Source organism: Lissotriton helveticus, chromosome 9, assembly GCF_964261635.1.
Source record: "Lissotriton helveticus chromosome 9, aLisHel1.1, whole genome shotgun sequence".
Taxonomy (NCBI): Eukaryota; Metazoa; Chordata; class Amphibia; order Caudata; family Salamandridae; genus Lissotriton; species Lissotriton helveticus.
Window position 1 is genome coordinate 570809659 of NC_136070.1, and position 18867 is coordinate 570828525.

General features: G+C 44.8%; 1 protein-coding gene across 1 annotated transcript in view; it reads right to left on the reverse strand.

Moving 5' to 3' along the window:
• RPS6KA4 (ribosomal protein S6 kinase A4) overlaps window positions 1-18867 on the reverse strand; it is a 227766-nt gene that overhangs the window by 56337 nt on the left and 152562 nt on the right. The gene's annotated exons all lie outside the window — the stretch shown is intronic.

The following is an 18867-nucleotide window of genomic DNA, read 5'->3' on the forward strand; positions in this document are numbered from 1 at the left end:
CCCCATACCAAATAATTGTGTCAGTAATAAGCAACACACCGTTATACAGGCACCAACTCCCTTTAACCCCCCAACACAAGTGGCTGCTGGCAATAGGCCGGGAGCAGGAAGCATGGGCACAGACAAGGGGCAGAATCAGTTAACATCAAATCCGCAAAACAAAGAGCTCCCAACTACTAAACAGGGAGTGATGAAGCAAAGCTTCGCATATTTTGCGACTTGCCGTATTCATGAACCTCGTATACGTGTAACAAGGTAATCACATGTACGTTTTACTAACGTTATTTTATGTTTGAACGAGGTTTCTAGATGCTTGCATATGTGTTTTACTAAAACAATTCACTCGAGTCACTTAACATGGCCGCCGCTTGTATTTAGTTACTGAGCATGCGTCAGTCACACTCACGTGTCCTGACGTGTCTGCAGAATTGGAGGGAAATTTATGCGCATGCGTAATAAATAGCTTTGCCAATAATGTGGTACTGCTCGTGCCACTGCTCTTGTGTCTGTTGATATGTAGCTAACATTTAGACTGCATAAGTATATTACTAAGTGATAAGTTGAAAGTATAAACCCGGTGATGTGTTTTCATAATGATATTTCTATGTATTAATTTGTTTTCGCTTACTTTTCATGTACCGCGGGGAATGGGGGTCTGACTGCATCAAAAGCCATTTTGGAGGTCCTTTCTACGCATGTGCGACTTTCTGGGGCACCGACAACCTTGGCTGATGGAACACCGCCAGTTGGCAGTGATGGGCAAGATGCTCCTGAGAACTGACCTGCAACCCTAGCAGGACGGAGTCACATGTTCTTATTCCGAAACAATGTTAAATCTCTATTGTATTTCTCTGCAGTTTCTCATGGGAACCCCAATCTCGCTAGGCGGTACCCAGATATGTAAATGAAGCATCCAAATAGAGTGTTATGATTGGTGTATTACCCAAATCCTACCTTTGGACCAATTGAAATTGGGGATTCTGACACTTTGCAACATTTGGGGGGTGGTACCCTGTCCCAAAACAGTATATCTACCCTGGGTTCACCTAGGGAAATTGTCCGACTTGTCTGGTTTAGCTGACCTGTCACTGACCCATCGTACTCAATAGGTGACTGAAGATACAGAGCGCTGCAGAGCACTCTGTCCGAAATTGACCATAGACTAAGGTTCTACTGAACCTTAAAGTGCTGGCGAAGCACTTTGCTGGGAGTTCGCTGACCCAATCGGGGTCTTGATCGATAGCTGCAGAGAGGGTGGAGCGCAGGCGTTGCTTCCAAACTGCGGGTGTGGTCCTGTCCTGAAGCGGTCCTGTCCTGAGGGTTTGCTGTCCTGTCCTGAGGTCCTGTCCTGATTCCTAATCTGAGGGTATCCTGTCCTGTCCTGGGTGTCCATTCTGCACCTGCTGTCCTTTGAGGGGTATCCTTCCTTGAGGGTTTTCCTGTCCTTAACTGACCCGTGGCCAGGGTTTGGTTTCCACACCAGTCTAGGTAAATACTGCTCTAAGTTCTTTAAACTTGCACCTTTCTATTTTTCTGTCTTTGCTTTAATAAAGACACCCCTTTGCACATGTTGATTTTTCCATGCTTTTGCCGCAAACTATTGAATCATAAAGTCAATTGCATATATACTTAACTTGTTCCTATGATATCCTACCTTTTAGAAATCATATTTTGCATTGCAGTTTGTCATTTTCTGATATGGTCTAGAACAGCTTACTTAAATTGTCTAAAGAATTGTTGCCTTAAATTCATAGCGTTTTCCCTTTGCATCTCATATTTTCATTTAAATGGTAACCCTGACTTTATTTCTCTATAGTTATGTACTTTTCATTATCTTAGTTGTTGATTGCCTTATTCTTGTAAGTTTGATGCTTGATGAAAACGAACTTTAGATAAAGCTTTTAAAACTTCCAGTTGTCCGTGGTCATTTTACAACAGTATTAAATGTCATTTGAATTTGCATTTGCTGCCTTTCCTTTTACAGCTAGGCCCCTGATCCGTTGAGGTCATAGGTACCCGTGTCGGTGGATGGTAAGTCGGGTACACTGAGTAATAACAGCAGGGAACACACACAAATTGGTAGCAGCCCGTGAAGTCGCCCTGTCAATGAATAGTGTGAATTGAAAGTATATGGGCCCTGAAGCCGGAAACGGCGGAATCATTGGCTGGGTGACCTCGCGCGCTCTATCAGTTTTCTGGTAGATCAGAGGATGGTTAGGGACTAGCTAAAGGTTAGGTAGGACTAGTTAGACTAGTTAAGTCGGTAGCTGCTAGTACATTAATGCTGCTATAAGAGCGGCTGTTCCGAGGGACCTGATCACTCTCTTGTGAATACGCTGCTGAAAATCAATGAATTGTTTTTTCATTATTATTCTTGTTCTTATATTGTTATATGTATTAATCCATGCATTTGTAAACCGTCTCGTATTGTGTTGTCCGAACTCCCCGGGGAATTGAAAGGGCAAGTGGTGAATAGAATCCATTGTCCTGAGGTCACAGGCTTAAGGAAAGTTAGGTGCAGGTTAGGATGACCGGGAAGCACTAACTAGGGTTTTTCTGAATACATGTGTGAATAAATGTCAGTAACGAGGTTCATTGGCAAAATTCCCATAGTGGCGTAACCTAGTAAGGGTCACATCGGAAGAGTAGCAGGTTCCTCTGAACTAGGGTGAAAGCAGAGGGATCCGCTGGGAAACCTTAGACTCGGATATATCCCGGAGAAGTGGATGAGTTTAGGGAAATAACAGGTGCACCGATGCTAGAGTGAAGGGTAGGCGGAAGAGATCTACCCGCAGCGCGTGAAAAGTAAATGGAAGTAGTTTACTTGCAGTAAAACAAAGCTATCCTGTCTAGACACTTGAGCACTGTGGCGAATGTATATTTGTTGTAAAATAACTAAGCACTGAGCACTTTTAAAGAAAGAAAGTTTCCGTTACCTTGTGAAGGGAGGGAGGCAGCCGCGAAGCGCCTCTGACGTCACTCCGTGCCGCGCTGGGATTGGTAGAAGCAGCGGGCGGGTAGCGGGGCTGAAATTGTAAAGGAGGGGTGAAGCGCCGGAGCGTGAGAACAGTCTCACGAAGGGGCCGCGCACCCATTGGCCGAAAATATTTGAACGCGTGCACCTCATTGGTCGCACGGAATTGCAAGACGCGTTCCGATTGGAGGTGACTTTGTAAACAGAGTTAAGCGTAGAAATCGTATGTGGCACTCGTATTGTCCAGAGACTAGACCCGATCCAAGAAACCAAGGGTTTGAAAGGGATCAGTGGAAAGCTAATAGATACGATATTATGTACGGAGCAAAGAGAAAAATGTCCCTTGTAAGTAGGGTAAAGAATTATTTCAAAACGGACAAACCGATTAGGTCTAGAGAGGGCGTTACTATCCCGCCACCGAATACTCCCGCCTCATTCATGATGTTTGACCGAGGGTACAACACCTGTGTGTGGTTGGAGAATTGGGTAAAGTACACAAAAGATGACGGAATATTGGCTTTTCCGTTAGACGGTACTTTCAATGGCAGAATTTTATTTAATTTGAGAACCCGAATGAATGAGTTGCATCCCAGACCAAGACTAACGCAGTATGAGGCATTAGAGGAATGGGAGATTGAGGCTTTTGAAAGAGAGAAACCCGAATGGACAAAGGTCTGACTAAGTGGTACCCCAGGCTGAAACAAGAGACCAGGGATAAGAGGATGAAACAGTGGAGGCAGAGCATGATTGTTGAGGGTCTGTTTCCCATGATGCCAGCAGGTAACCCTTCTGGGGAAGAGAAAAGGACAGAAAAGAGTAAGCATTGGGGGGCCCTTGGGGAGTCAGACGATGAATTGTTAGATGACATCTTTACGAGAAGTCCGCCCCCTTATAATGAGGGAGCCCGACCTTCCAGTGCAGGAGAGAATCCCCAGCGTCCATCTATTAAAGAGGAGGACAGATCCCTATGTAGAGGGGGAGGTGGCCAGGTACTGCCCTATTTTGAGAACCCCGGACCCACAGAGGTACGCGATATATATCCTAGAATGCCCGTGAGCTCGGAGGAAAAATATTCCCGTGAAAGAACGTTTTTCCCCAGACCTCTTTATGAAAACGAAGAAAAGCCATTAAGTTCAGGAATGCCCTTTTTGCAGCCTCCATATGGGGAGGAGCGCAGGTCATTTGGCACAGGAACTTTGTTCCCAAAACCAAATTATGGTGGGGGACCAAGTGAAACGCATCCTACTGCCCCGAGTCTTACCCCTCACCTGACCCCACAGATGATACCTGACCGGACATTAGGAAGAGTCCTAGATGAAAGGGAGCAAGAGGCCCTAGCTAGACAGAGGACAGAAATAATTCAGAAAATCTCCCAGTTAAATACCAGTCCTGAGGCTTTGACTATTCCGGTAACAATCGGACCAGTAATTCCGTTGTACGGGAATAATCAAGGAGGTCCGAATCCTCCAGTTATGAACCCGATAATGGCCCCGCCGAGGCAAGAGCCCCTACTGATAGACGATCAGTCCAGTGAGTGCGAGTCCGAAGTTGTGTTCTTGGACCTGCCAAACAAACAGACCGGGAAGGGAGTGCAGAAGAGGCATAATCCTTTTGATGCGAAAGAAATTAAATTAGAATCAGCAACGGGTACCAGGAGTGTTTCTTTGGTAACCCCGGAAGAAATCGAAAATTGGAGTCGTGAATTAGAAAAACAGGCTCCGCAAACGAAACCTTTAGACCTCTACAAGCTGAGGGTAGAAATAGAGGAATTGATGGCAGGAAATGTGGGATTAGACAGATTAAATACCTATTCTGAAGAAGAATTGCTGTTTATGTGTAGAAGCCTTACCAGAAGTACCCGAGTGCTCCACGAAAAGCTGACAGACACCGCAGCTAGTATGGGGGTAGATATTTCAAGATCCAAGCCCTTGCAAAAACCTTACAGAGCTGAATTCTCAGACAAAGATTTAGAGAACCTGAATGTGGCAGGGAAGAAGGTGCAGATTAAAGAGTTGCTTGCAGTTTTGCAAAAATGGGGAGACGTGGAAAAATGGAGAAGTAGGTGGGCACGAAAGAAAGATGAGGCTCGATCCAGACAAGCTACCCCTGAGTTCCCTTTGAGAGAAGTAGACAAGCCTGAAACGTTGTGCCCCATGCGTGAAGTGCCAGGTGGGAGGTATGTGCACGTTCCATGGTCCAGACAGGATATTGTGTCCTTTACTAACGATTTCCCGAAATTGCGCGAAAAGCCAGTTGACTGGTACCGACAAGTGGAAAGGTTCGTAAAGGTGCAAAAATGCCCGTGGAAAGACCTGGATGGGTTTTTCGACATTGTGGTCCCGGTCGATCTATGGACCGAGTGTAAAATAGCCATAGGCTGGCCTAGTGAGGAGTACCCGAGGGACTCTGCCACAGGGGAGCCGTCAATTGAAGTAATGAAAAAATATGAACAAGTGATTCAGCATTTGAAAAATAAAGTGCCAGCAAAGGAAACTGATTGGACCAGGATAGATAGAACAACGCAGGAGAGAGAGGAGACAGTGCACTCCTATTATGAAAGGCTGTTGCAGGTGTTTAAGACATACAGTGGTATAGATAACATCGAGATGAAGGATATGACGCATTTCATTTACAGGTTTGTAAACGGTTTGAGGCCCGAAATTTGTCAGTGGATAAAGGATAATAAAATCTGTTGGCATACCAAAAAGGTAGACTAGGTCCTGCGGTACGCAAAGTACTGCGAGGACGAGATGGCAGAAAAGAAAAAGGCTCTCAAGGAGAAGGTGATGTGGGCTCAGGTGAAGCTCGCAGAACAGCAGGAAAAACAGTTGAGTAACATGGTCAAGAACAGTCAGAACCAAGGTACTGGGGTTGGGGGAGGAGGTAAGCCCCGGCCCAAAATGAGCAGGGAGGAGGCTATGAAGAAATTTCCCTGCCATCAGTGCGGCGAAATTGGACACTGGCGTAACGAGTGTCCTTACTTGCCAGATGATAACTCCAAAACACCTGATTTAACTCCACAGACGCAGAAAGAAAGGCCAAGAAAGACTCAACCACAGGTAAAGACGGTTCAGGTGCCCCGAGCTCCTAAGCCAGTTCATAGGGGAAAAGGCGCAGAGGGTGATGAGATAGAAGTCTGGGAAAGCAATGAGAACAGAAATGCAGCAACTTCGCAGTATCTATTGAATGATACCTTCCTTTGTGATGACCAGTACTGACGGGGCCTGAGAGGGGAGGACGAGGAGTGCGTACTTGGCGCCTCCTTGCCGGTAGACCAGTCCGGACCATACATTGAAGGAAAGGTTGACGGAAATGATGTCACCTTTCTGTTGGACACTGGCGCTACCCGTTCTACTGTGAGAACAGTGGACGTTCCAAACCTACCCCTCTCGGGAGAAGCCATCCAAGTAGTGGGTGTATCTAATCAATTGATTAGTACTCCCGTTACCAAGCCCATGGAGATCTCAATTGGAAACTTTAAGGAAATGCATAGATTTGTCGTTTGCGACACCAGTCCAGTGAACTTACTGGGACGTGATTTGCTGTGCAAAATGAACTGTACCATCTTTTGCACACCAAAGGGTGTTGAAATTCAGACCCCAGATGAAGACGGCATTTATAAATTAATGTTAGTCAGACCTGACTCGGAAATTAAACGAATGACCATGCAGGATTTGCCCAAAGAACTTCAAGAAGCAGTGAAGCCAGAGGTGTGGGACTTTACTGGGAAAGATGTAGGGTTAATGAAAAATGTGGACCCCATACAGATAGCAATCAAGGACAATGCAGTATACCCCAATACTAAACCCTACAGAATGAATGCAGAAGTGAAAGCTGGTGTTACTCTAGAAATACAGAAATTGCTAGAAGGAAACATCATACAGGAAGTAATGAGTAGCCCATGTAACTCCCCGATTATGGGCATCAAGAAGCCTAGTGGCAAGTACAGAGTAGTGCAGGACCTACGAAAAGTCAACAAGATAGTAGTCCCCTGCTGCCCTATTGTCCCGAACCCAGCAGTGATTCTGTATCAGATTCCCTGGGATGCTGAGTGGTTCACTGTGATAGACCTGTGTCATGCATTCTTTTCCATTCCCTTACATCCAGATAGCAAATTTCTTTTCTCATTTGCCTTCAATGGTCACGTGTATTGCTGGAACAGGGTCCCTCAAGGGTACACAGAGAGCCCCTCTATCTTTAATCAGATCTTGAAAAAATGTTTGGAAACTTTGGTCTTACCTGGGAACTCTGTCTTAGTACAATACATAGACGACCTCTTGGTGGCGTCTAAAAGTCATAGGGATTGTGTGATTGACACCATTGCCCTACTGAATCACCTGTGTGAAAAGGGACATAAAGTGGCCCCTGACAAGTTACAGTTCTGTGCAAAATCGGTGAAATATCTGGGGCACCAGATAGAGAAAGGTGTCAGAAAAGTGACATCAGAAAGAGTGAGAATAATACAAAAGATGCAGTTACCCCGTACTCAGAAAGAGATCAGAATGTTCCTGGGTGTGATAGGATACTGCAGGAAGTGGATTCTGGGATTTGCAGTTCTAGCTAGGCCTTTGATAAAAATGACCAAGAGAGGAACACCAGAAATTGTAGAATGGGATGATGAAAGCTTAACAGCCTTCACAAAATTGCGAGATTGTCTGTGTACAGCCCCTGCGTTGGGAATGCCAGACTATTCCAAGGAATTTGCCCTATTCTGTGACACTCGCGATAATTGCGCGTTGTCAGTCCTGACACAAGATCATGGCACCACGAGAAGGCCTGTGGCATATTTCTCTGCCACCCTGGATCCAGTGGCTGCTGGATTACCAGGTTGTCTGAAAGCAGTAGCTGCTACCTGTGCAAGTTTAGAGCAGAGTGAGTCAATTGTCATGGGACATCCGGTAACTGTGTATGTTCCACATGGAGTGGTAATTTTGTTGACCAGAACAAAAACTCAGTATCTCACCCCTAGTCGGCTGACTAAATACGAGAGGATTCTTGTGGGTGCTGCAAATGTAAACATTGTTAGGTGCAGTATTCTGAACCCTGCCACCTTACTCCCCGACCCAATGGATATGGAAGGTGGGGTGGATGATGAGCATGATTGCATTGATTTAACAGAATTCAATACCAAGCCACGTCCAGACATTAAAGAAACACCATTGCCTGTGCATGACAAGGAATTATTTGTGGATGGTTCCTGTCTAAGACATGAACAAGGAGGTCTGAGTGCTGCTTATGCAGTAGTCTCCTTAACCAAAATTGAAGAAGCAGGTTATTTATATCACATAAAGTCTGCGCAAGTAGCTGAATTGATTGCTATGATAAAGGCGTGCCAAATTGGGAAGAACCTACGCATAACAGTGTATACTGACAGTCAGTACTGTTATGGGGTTGTGCATGACTTTGGCCAGTTGTGGCTACAGAGGGAGTTCCTGACTTCATCAGGTACCCCAATTCGAAATGGAAAAGTTGTTCAAGACCTTTTAGAGGCAATCCAGTTACCCAAGGAACTGGCAGTGGTAAAGTGTGTCGCCCATAAGAAGGACCTGGACACTGTATCACTGGGAAATGATTTTGCTGATCGAGTGGCCCAATGGTGCGCCAGAGATCGGTATATCGTAAATCCAAAGCGAGGGGGGCCAGGAACCAGCTGCCAACTTCAGGTGTTTGAAGAAGTGCCTACATGGGATGAAGTGAAAGAGTGGCAGCAGGCGGCACCTTGGCAAGAGAGAGAGAAGTGGAAGGACGATGGGTGTAGACCAAGACGTGTGGATGGTGTCATCATAGGTCCAACTGGTATGCCTGTGTTACCTAGACACTTACTTAGCACAATGGCGAGATTGATACATGAAGGATCACACATTGGTAGGGACGCCATGATTCTAGTGTTCCAACAGACTTGGTACAGTAAAAAGTTCAGGAAAGTAGCAGAGTCCCTCTGCCAGAGGTGCCTGACATGTCAAAAGATGAACCCAGGGAAGAAGACGGTGGTTGAACTGGGAAAAATTGGGAGGTCCGGGGGTCCCTTTGTGAGAATACAGGTTGATTTCATCACCATGCCCCGTTGTGAAGGGAAGCGATATGTCCTTGTCATGGTCTGTTTATTTTCGAAGTGGGTGGAAGCTTTCCCTACTCCCCAAAATGACGCAAAAACAGTAGCTAAGTGTTTATTGAAAGAACTGATACCTAGGTTCGGGGTTCCAGTCACTATTGAATCAGATCAAGGCTCACATTTTCATAATGAAGTGATCGACGAACTCTGTAAGGCCTTTGGAATTTCACAAAAGCTTCACTGTGCTTACCGTCCAGAGGCTTCTGGAGTAGTGGAACAAATAAATGGAACTATCAAAAACAGACTAGCAAAACTGTGTGATGCATCTAAATTGACCTGGGTGAAGGCCCTGCCTCTGGTCCTGATGGGACTGAAGTGTTCCTGATCGCAAGACAGGCCTAAGTCCCCATGAAATCATTATGGGAAGAGTGATGAGACAAGCATGGGTGCCAGGAAGCAAACTGAGTATTACTGATGATTTGGTGCTTGAATACTGCAAGAGATTGGGTGACCAAGTGCGTTCTATCTCTCGCCAGATCGGAGAAGACGCCATCCTCAATCCAACGACTCCTCTCCACAAACTGGTCCCGGGGGACTGGGTGAAGATAAAGAAGCATACTTGGAAGAGCTGCCTGGAGCCAAGGTGGGGAGAAAAACGTCAGGTGATCCTGGTAACTACCACAGCAGTAAAGTGTGCAGGAGTTCCACGCTGGGTACACGCCAGCCACACCCAGAAGGTACCACCAGACGAGGTGCCTGAAGCAGAAGGACGTCAAGCAGAGGACTCTGCAGGAGTCAGACCAGAAGTAGCTGACGACGTACAGCCCAGTACCAGTCGAGCTACAGAATTAGCAGACGTTGGCCCAGGAATAGTTGATAACGAACTACCAAGAGCCCAGCCTGCTGAAGGGGTCCAAGAAGCTGAGCCAGAAGTAGCTGAAGACGAGCTGCCAAGTATATGGCCAGAGGAGTGGATTCCCTTGATTGATCTCACCGAAGACCCCATTCGAACAAGTGAACAACTTTGGGAAGGTAGAGAGTGGACTAGAGAGGAAAAGCAAGGCACAGGCGAAGAACCTCAGAATCTTGAGATTCACATCAAAACTGAGGAAGGAGAAGGTCAGACAGGGACAGAGCACGTGGTTAATACAGAACAAGTGAATGCTGCAGAGTCGGTGCCCGATACTGAACAAGTGAGGAATACAGAGCAAGTGATTGATACTCCTCCACTGACACCTGATATCGGGAAGGGACAGACTAGACATAGTGTAATAGTTCGAGCAGAAGAAAGTCCAGAGATCGAAGTGCTTGAACAGGATCAGATAGAATTAGAAGAACGTGTTCAGGAAACAGGGTCAGAGACACTTGAAGAGCAAACGCATAGTTTACCTGAACAAGGCCAGATTAGTAACAAGGCAGAAGAAACAGATGCTAGCCCTGGAATTAGACAGATAGAAGCAGAAGAAACTGAGACAGAATTGCCAACAGTTAATGAGAACAAAAGGGCAAGAAAAGGAAACGAGGTTCAAGTACCAACCAAAAGACTTAAGAAAAGAAAGCATCTTGAGCCCAGATTCGTAAAGAAATTGAGACTGAGAATAAAAACGGTAGAAGAAAAACGTGCAGAAGAAAGGAGAAGTGCTCGCATAGCAGAACAAACAGAAGACACTTCCAAAAGAAGGAGTGATCGAATAAAAGGACAAAACAAAAAGTACAAATCACCTGAATGGACACTTGTGTTGGAAGAACTTGAAGATCTCGATATCACTGACGTAAGCGACGGAGAGCCCGTCCCTGAGTACTCTGACGAAGAAGAAGAAGAGCCACCGTGAATTTGCACAAAGTAAGCTACTCGTGTAAAGTCACAAAGAGGGGTCGAGAAACTTCCTCTGAGCCAAAATGTCTGATTCAACCGTGAGTGGTAGACCTAGTCGCAGCTGTTGTAAAACATGCTGCAAGGTATGTGTCTGTAGTGTAGTTGTTCTGATATTACTTTGGATAGGACTAACAATTTTTATTCCCTTTGCTGTAAGTAAAGATACTAATATTGTCCCTACTGAAATTGTAAATACTGACAGTGAAGAGCTGACAACGCAGAGTGTAGCAAGACATGAGAGAGCACTGAGACAAACAAAACAAGACTTAGAAGCATCAGATGAGGGAGGACTACATTTTCATGGAGTTAAGAACAGGACACACTTAAATGTGTTTGCAAACTTGTTAATACATTATGTAGAGACTATGGAAATTGAAGATTGCTATGTCTGCATGAAGCTACCTACCTCTGTAGCTGAAGGCGTGACATACCATCACTTGCCGCTGACATATGGAATCTCCTGTAGCATTTTAGCTAGTTTATTTTACAAAAGAGGACCGTTACAGTACTATTACTCTAACAATGACGTGATCTTTTCTGAACTTCCTATACGTGGGAACTTGAATCCTGTACATACCAAAAGTGACGTAATACGATACATGGGAGACTACTTTCTGACTATAGGTAATATCGACATAGCTGACGCACACAGAGATAACTGGACTTGTTCTTTGCGTGAGCAGGAAAAGATGTTCCTGAACATGGCAGAGAAAAGGAGAATTAAAATACAAAAGAAGGCTAATGACGAAAGTCAGAAAAAGCCAAGATGGGCAGAGAACATGGAAGGCACCTCAACTGGTGGGGCGGGTCCTGCTCTGTTGCTGGATTTTGAAAAGAAAGGCAAGCTATGTCTTCACCGCGAGAAGACTAGCTATTATAATAACATTTTCATTGGTTCCAGTGAATGCGAACATAATTACAAGGTAATTGGAGGTTGGGGTTTCAAAAATGGGTCAGAGCCTGTGTTTCCTGGAATTTATTATATTTGTGGGGACAAGGCTTATTTCAAATTGCCGGATCACTGGTATGGAAGCTGCTATTTTGGCATTGTCTTCCCGAAAATATACCATGTGAATGGAGTTGCTGGAAGCAGTGAAAATACTAATGGCTTAGTGCGTAGTAAAAGAGAAAGTATAGGTGAAATTATGGGTAGTATTTTCAGTGCACTGATACCTGGAGTGGGAGTGGTTCTGAACACTCACAGAATTTGCAAATTGTCCACTATAGTGGATGTGTTGTCGACTGAGACAGCTCATGGATTTCTGCTGGTCAATACCGAAATGGTTGCGATCAGATCAATGGTTTTGCAGAATCGACTTGCTCTTGATACCTTATTGGCGAAAGAGGGCGGAGTCTGCCGGATGTTGAAGGCGCAACATTGTTGCACTTATATTCCGGACAAAAGTGTGCAGCTCAAAAGATATGTGAAAAATATTACTAATTTGGCAAAGGAACTCAGACCACTCGAGGTTGATAGTGCCTGGAAGAGACTGGTAGATGGTCTCTCAAATGTAGGTCATTGGTTTGCTAGCATAGGTATGTTCAAGGTACTGATGCCAATTGGAATTATAGGTCTCATCCTATTTTTCATATTTGTCTGTTGCAAATGCCGTAAGCACACCAGAAAGCATGAGGTAAATGCAAGAGGGGTGAAACGAAGTGTGGATGAGCTTGAATTGGAGGAAGTGAATAATCAGATCTATAAAAAGGTGAAGAATTCTCACCCTACAAAAACTGAGAGAGAAAAGCTAGAGCGATTGCTGGAAGAGATAGAGCTGTATAAAGTGTGAGAGAAAAGTTGGCATCTGGTTCCATTAAATTTTGTGATGATAGTAAATATCATCAAAGAGGGGATTGATGAAGCAAAGCTTCGCATATTTTGCGACTTGCCGTATTCATGAACCTCGTATACGTGTAACAAGGTAATCACATGTACGTTTTACTAACAATATTTTATGTTTGAACGAGGTTTCTAGATGCTTGCATATGTGTTTTACTAAAACAATTCACTCGAGTCACTTAACATGGCCGCCGCTTGTATTTAGTTACTGCGCATGCGTCAGTCACACTCACGTGTCCTGACGTGTCTGCAGAATTGGAGGGAAATTTATGCGCATGCGTAATAAATAGCTTTGCCAATAATGTGGTACCGCTCGTGCCACTGCTCTTGTGTCTGTTGATATGTAGCTAACATTTAGACTGCATAAGTATATTACTAAGTGATAAGTTGAAAGTATAAACCCGGTGATGTGTTTTCATAATGATATTTCTATGTATTAATTTGTTTTCGCTTACTTTTCATGTACCGCGGGGAATGGGGGTCTGACTGCATCAAAAGCCATTTTGGAGGTCCCTTCTACGCATGTGCGACTTTCTGGGGCACCGACAACCTTGGCTGATGGAACACCGCCAGTTGGCAGTGATGGGCAAGATGCTCCTGAGAACTGACCTGCAACCCTAGCAGGACGGAGTCACATGTTCTTATTCCGAAACAATGTTAAATCTCTATTGTATTTCTCTGCAGTTTCTCATGGGAACCCCAATCTCGCTAGGCGGTACCCAGATATGTAAATGAAGCATCCAAATAGAGTGTTATGATTGGTGTATTACCCAAATCCTACCTTTGGACCAATTGAAATTGGGGATTCTGACACTTTGCAACATTTGGGGGGTGGTACCCTGTCCCAAAACAGTATATCTACCCTGGGTTCACCTAGGGAAATTGTCCGACTTGTCTGGTTTAGCTGACCTGTCACTGACCCATCGTACTCAATAGGTGACTGAAGATACAGAGCGCTGCGGAGCACTCTGTCCGAAATTGACCATAGACTAAGGTTCTACTGAACCTTAAAGTGCTGCCGAAGCACTTTGCTGGGAGTTCGCTGACCCAATCGGGGTCTTGATCGATAGCTGCAGAGAGGGTGGAGCGCAGGCGTTGCTTCCAAACTGCGGGTGTGGTCCTGTCCTGAAGCGGTCCTGTCCTGAGGGTTTGCTGTCCTGTCCTGAGGTCCTGTCCTGATTCCTAATCTGAGGGTATCCTGTCCTGTCCTGGGTGTCCATTCTGCACCTGCTGTCCTTTGAGGGGTATCCTTCCTTGAGGGTTTTCCTGTCCTTAACTGACCCGTGGACAGGGTTTGGTTTCCACACCAGTCTAGGTAAATACTGCTCTAAGTTCTTTAAACTTGCACCTTTCTATTTTTCTGTCTTTGCTTTAATAAAGACACCCCTTTGCACATGTTGATTTTTCCATGCTTTTGCCGCAAACTATTGAATCATAAAGTCAATTGCATATATACTTAACTTGTTCCTATGATATCCTACCTTTTAGAAATCATATTTTGCATTGCAGTTTGTCATTTTCTGATATGGTCTAGAACAGCCTTACTTAAATTGTCTAAAGAATTGTTGCCTTAAATTCATAGCGTTTTCCCTTTGCATCTCATATTTTCATTTAAATGGTAACCCTGACTTTATTTCTCTATAGTTATGTACTTTTCATTATCTTAGTTGTTGATTGCCTTATTCTTGTAAGTTTGATGCTTGATGAAAACGAACTTTAGATAAAGCTTTTAAAACTTCCAGTTGTCCGTGGTCATTTTACAACAGTATTAAATGTCATTTGAATTTGCATTTGCTGCCTTTCCTTTTACAGCTAGGCCCCTGATCCGTTGAGGTCATAGGTACCCGTGTCGGTGGATGGTAAGTCGGGTACACTGAGTAATAACAGCAGGGAACACACACAAATTGGTAGCAGCCCGTGAAGTCGCCCTGTCAATGAATAGTGTGAATTGAAAGTATATGGGCCCTGAAGCCGGAAATGGCGGAATCATTGGCTGGGTGACCTCGCGCGCTCTATCAGGAGAAACCCATTGTATAAGTCGGGAGATAAACAGAAGAACTATCACCCTTGCGCCAACTATAAATTTACCACCTGAAGCATGCCCTTATGTAGTTGTACTAGGGGGGTACCGGAACTGAAGCCTGAACAGAAAGAGACACACACAGAATTAAAAAATAAGATAATAAATTGGCTAAACCAGAATAGGCCACTACCCAATAAGAAATCTGGGGAGATCCTACATGTTTAGAAGAGTGAACTGGTTAGGTAACAGAAGGAAAGACATGGAGCAATTGCATCATTGTGAACTTTCGGGACACTAGCCTGGTGGAGTATATATTAAACAATGCCAATATTAATCACACAAGCACCATAAGAATGCTGCCACTGGGTTATTTCTATCCCATACAATGTGTCACCCACGACACGCTTTTGGTAGAGTGGGAATGGGTTTAAACAGCCCTAGGGCTAGGAACTACATACAACCTGGATGGCCTGGCGACAAGAGATCAGGGGCTAGTGGACTGGACAAATAGATTTATCCCCCTAATGTCTCTTGATGAGAACGACCGACTAGGTAGGTAGGTAGGTCGTCGGATCAGTTAGGTAATTTAACGGAGGGGGATGGTGATAAAACTTACTTACAGGATATACTAGGGAAACACCAGCAGATGGTGGCTGGAATATGCAGGGACAAGGGCCACAACTGGCGCCCTCACGTTTTGAGGATGGGCCAATTGTGGAGAACCCAATTGGAAAAGTTTCACATAGTGAACAACCTACTGAGGGAGGGCTGAAAATATTATCCTGGAACATAGCGGGTCTGGCAGGGAAATTTGATAATAAAGAATGGCGAAAGTACATCAGTGGGTTTCAGATAATAAGTCTGCAGGAGACCTGGGCGGTTGACAGCACCACTTTTCAAATAGCAGGGTATAAGTGTTTTTTTGTACCAGTACAAGAGGCTAGATCAGGTAGAGCAATTGGAGGATTAGCACTATATGTAGATCTAAACTTGGAAGGAGCCTGGACATTTCTATCCTGGACATCACAATCTCCAGGCGGTAAGATTTTCAGGTAGTGGGCTGAGGCTGATCATGTTCAATTTTTACAATACAGGGCTTGCGAAAGGAAATAATCTCGCACTCCAGGAACTAGATCAATGACTCGGCCAGGAGCTAGCCTATAGGAAAGGGGCTGTAGAACCCTTTACAATAGTCATGGGTGATTTAACACCTTGGCTGCTAGGGAGATTATCCTGCTGTGCTGCAGACCATTGTTTACCATTGTTCATGACGAGCTCAGCTCGTCATGAGCACACGAGCAGTGTACTGCATGACGAGCTGAGCTTGTCATGAGCATGGAAGGGGTTAAATTGTCACCTATGCCCAAGCTTGTTTCCTTTAAATGGAGACTGGTCCTGTTGCCAATTGAGAAGGGCCCGCATTTCGAACATACCACTGAGGGAAAAGACTTTAGTAAGCTTTTAAGAACTCATGCCCTAGAACACACTATTGACTTGGCTAGCTTGGGAGAAGATGGGTTTCTCACACCAACTTTTAAAGGAAGAGGATGCTCTTCCTTCATAGATTATATTATAGTGTCCAGTCTTTAAAAAAACTGGATTAGTTTGGTAAGGATCGACTGGAGCATATTTAGTGATCACAATCCTCTAGTCCTGGAACTCCTATACCGAGGTCGACCCAAAAAGAGTTCATACCCATGCACAGAGTTGAGGGCAATCTACCAGGGAAGACGAGTCAGGTGGTCGAAAATGGACAGTGAGGCTTTTTACAAATCTCTATTATGCAAGGGGAAAGATTTGATTGATGTATGTTTAGACCTGACGATAGAGGGGTGCTCACTGACCAAGGCATTTGGGTCAATAACATGCCTTGTTGAAGGTCTACTGAAGGCAAAGGGCCCTAGGGGAAACTCTACACAGCCAAGATGGTTCGATACTAACTGCTCACGAGCCTTGAGAGACCTAAAATCTAGTCTCAAAGCAATCCCTAGGGACAAACTAAAAGTATCCCTTTGTAGACAGACATATAAAACTGTGCTGAGGCAGAGAAAGGTTTCCCTCCAAGCTGAAGTGTGGGCAGACCTAAGGGAAGCTGGCGAAAGAAGGGAGACCACAGAATTCTGGAGGATAATTAACATGCCTTGCTTCCAGGACAGTAGGGCCCCTGTGATTGGAATGAATATCTTACCCGAACAGTGGGTGACACACTTTGAGGGACTTTATAATCACAATCAGGGCAATGACCAGGAGGGGGGGTGGGATAGAAAGCAAACCTTGGATGTTGAATTCTCCCTTGAAGAAATAACTAAGGCGATCCAAGGCCTGACCCGCAATAAAGCCCCAGGTCCTGATGGCACCCCACCTGATTTGTATTTGAGCAACATAGACCTATGGGCCCCCATCCTCACGAGGGTGTTAAATGCGGCTATTAAGACTGGATTGCCCCGTTCCTAGTCCACCGCAATAATTGTCCCCATATTCAAGAAGGGAAACAGGGACAACCCTCAATGCTATAGGCCAATATCATTGATCGATGTCTGCCAAAATCCTGGGCCGGGCAATTTTGGAACGGCTCATGGACTGGACGGAAGAGCATCATACCATCTCGGACACCCAGTATGGTTTCAGGACTGGAAGGTCTACCAGTGACCAGTGTCTTAACCTCTATTTGCTGGTAGCAAAATATACCAAGGCCAGCAACGAACCTATCTATCTGGGGTTCATGGACCTAGCAGCTGCGTTTGATCACGTAAATAGGAACAAGCTATGGGTCCTGATGAGCAATATGGGAATTGACCCAGGGTTGATCAACATTCTTAGAGAGTTACACTGGGACACCACTGTCAAAGTTCGCTACAACACAGAGGAGGGAACACAGACCCCTTTCCATGTACCAGCGGAGTGAGACAAGGTTGCATTCTTGCTCCCTTTTTGTTCACACTCTACATTAACAATCTGGAGAGAACTTTGATTGCCCTGAATACAGACTGTCCAAAAGCAGGAACGCGTCATATACCGGTGCTTTTGTACACGGATGACGTGGTCCTACTTGCCCGCACCCCGAGGGGCCTGCAGTGTTTAATTGATGGATTTGTAAACTTTATGAGCGCCTTAGATCTATCAGTGAATCTAAGTAAGTCCTTCGTGATGTTGGCTGGCACTAAGCCCTGTAGGAACTTTGCTTATAAAATCGGGACTCACACTCTAGAGAAGGTGAAGACCTTATCTTATCTTGGGCTACTATTTGATGGGGCACTAAAATGTAAAACTTTGGTACAGGAGAGGTGCTCAAAACTGATAGCCTCAAATGGGGCTATAACAAATTTTGCTAGAAGGTTGGGCCGTTGGTCCCCGGAACAGGTCATGAACCTATACGGCTCAATAAGCATTGAGAAAGCGCTATATGGTTCAGAAGTGTGGGGCTTTGTGGATGCCAAGCAATTACAATTAGAGGAAGATAAATACCTGCGAAGGATTTTAAAAATCCCCAAGAGTACCCCAGCAGTAATTTCTCATAGAGAATTGGGCAGACCCTTTATTGAGGACCAGGTTAAACTTAGCCCTATTATGGCATGGATGAGAATTTGGGCAAATCCTGAGGCAGACTTAAGCAGACTAAGTATAAGAGATTGCCTACACAGGGATAAAGGTCTACAGATCCCATGGTTAAAATACATCAAGGCTACTCTAGAGGATCTAGACCAGAAGGATCTCTTTACCAATCCAAATGCAATATTAAAATCTTTAAAACTACAGATTAAAAAAATGTTGCTTGTACAGTTTGCCACACGCAGAGCAGGAATAGAACTTTCTAAACAGTCAGTAAGTGCCCATTGCCTTAGTAAGAGTAGTGCGGGTATGGAACCTTACTTGTATTTGATGTACAATTCTCAGGATCGGTATTTAATGTGTCGTTTTAGGCTCAATTTATTACCTAACATACTGGCTGACCCACCAGGTTTTACCCTAACAATTGAGCAGAAGGGTGTCTGCGGTTGCGGCAATCGGTCTCCGCAGGACACCCTTCATTTTGTACTTTTATGGCCTTTTTACAAAATGCCCAGACGCAAATTCCTGGTTGACATTTTAAAGGTGGCAAAGT